Genomic DNA, 2268 nt, shown 5'->3' on the forward strand with positions numbered 1-2268 from the left:
TGCCTCTCTTTTTCTCATACCCTCTCATTCAGATTTTCATCTTTTTTTTTCTTGGCCTTTTTGATCTTCCACTTACATTCCATTTTTTCTTCCTTTCTTCCTTTCCTCCTTTCTTTCTCTCTTTCTTTCTTTCTTTCTTTCTCTCATTCAATTATTATGTCACCTTAGCTCCCGTTCTGTCTCTCTCTGCCAGTCCTTAATTAACATTCTCTCCCATTCTCTCTCTCTCTCTCTCTCTCCGTGTCTGTTTCTCTCTCTCTCTCGTTATTCCATCTCTCCTCCTCTTCCTCCTCCTCCCCCTCTCTCTACGTCCTCAGTCCTCTCTCTGTGTTATTTAAAAGTATGATCTCAACTCAAGCCACTGGAGCTACACCTACCCAGGGCCCCCCAGGCAACCATTTACCCAAAAGGGCAAACTAGGAAACAAGGGAGATGGAAGGGACCGGGGGAGAGCAAGAGCTGGAGGGACAGAGAGAGAGAGAGAGAGGGAGAGACAGAGAGAGAGGGAGAGAGAGAGAGAGAGAGAGCGGGTGATTGGAAGGGAAAGAAAGAGAGAGGAGGAGGAGGTGATTGAAAGACAGAGAGAGGGAGCTGGAGAGAGAGAACCAACCCCCCCCCCCCCCCCACTTCACACACACACACACACACACACACACACACACACACACACACACACACACACATTTCCACACTCTGAGACAAACTGACTCAAAGGGCTGTGTGTGCAGGAGCATTCCCCTGGTAGTTGGCGTCATAGTGACGACCCTGTGCAGTGCTGAGACTCCCGGGCCGTGCTGGTTGCTAGCCACAGCGGCCATCCCTGGGGCCCTCGCACACAGAGAGAGGAGGAAGCAGTCGCCCACAGACAGGAAGGGGAGATGGACAGACCGCCATAAACGAGGAAGCACGCAAACACACACACATACAGTACGAGGAGGGGATGTCATTCCAAAAGTACTACAAGAATCCGCTGAAAACGAATTACATAACTAGCCAAGCTAGCCCTATAGACAGTGTACTATGGCTATGCTACTATATCAGTCAACTACAGTTGAGTTACTGTGCGATTACATGCTAGTGCAGATGCAGGGGTGATGATGCAGGGTGCAGTGTGACTTGCCTTTGGAGGACTCTCCACATACAGTACTCTTCTCTTGTTTACCAAATGTGTGTGTTCACAGCCAGTATGAAGTGTAAAATTAAACAGACAATGGATCAAATGACCCTTAATGTCTTAAATGCTTATTCTGAACAATAAAAAGACCACACCACATTTCTTGTTTAGTGTCTATATGTCTCTAATGCAGAGAATACTTCAAAACTATATCACTATAGTGGTTCATGCGGTATACTTGTGCAAGGATGTTTAAAGGGTTAGAGTTGGGTTCAGGTAACCAGACTCAATTCTTTTCAGTGCTACATCACTGGGACGTGATTATGGGGTGTGTCCAGATTGTTAACATTACGATTATTGCTAACTATTCTAACTAATTAAAATGACTTGGGACATCTAAGGCTCTAAGATGCTAAGGTGCTAAAGGCATTTAAGTTGAGGAGGGATCCATCCCTCCATGATACGGTCACCATGGAGAACCACTCAGAGAGGAGGACCAACTTCCTCTCCTCTTCTGGCCCTGCTAGCGTGTGAATACCATTAGCCCTGTTTTCCCCACTGCGGCTCCCTGGGGGGTTCTGATCATATGCATTGGTGCTATTCCAGGCAGATGCGGACCAGAGGGATGGTGATTAGCAGCCCAGTGGGGAGGGATGGAGGGACGGGGCTGAGGGTGGAGGTGGTGGTGGTGGTGGTGGAGGTGGTGGTGATGGTGGTGGTGATGGTGATGGTGGTGAGGGTGGTGGTGAGGGTGGTGGTGGTGGTGGTGGTGATGGTGATGGTGGGGGGGGTGGTGATGGTGGTGAGGGTGGTGGTGGTGGTGGTGATGATGGTGATGGTGAGGGGGTTGGTGAGGGTGGTGGTGGGGGGTGGTGGTGGTGGTGGTGGTGGTGATGGTGAGGGGGTTGGTGAGGGTGGTGGTGGGGGGTGGTGGTGGTGGTGGTGGTGGTGGTGGCGGTGCTGATGGTGGTGGGAGTGACTGGGAAGTGAATGAGGAGTACCCTGAGAAACTGGTGCTCACCTTCAGCTACAGAGGAGCAGAGTCATCCCCAGTCTCTCTCCTTCTCTCTCTCTCTCACACACACACACACGCACGCACACGCACACACGGCAGAGCCCAGGGCCGTCTGATCATAAAACATTCATGGCACTGA

This window comes from Sardina pilchardus, chromosome 18, assembly GCF_963854185.1.
Source record: "Sardina pilchardus chromosome 18, fSarPil1.1, whole genome shotgun sequence".
NCBI lineage: Eukaryota > Metazoa > Chordata > Actinopteri > Clupeiformes > Clupeidae > Sardina > Sardina pilchardus.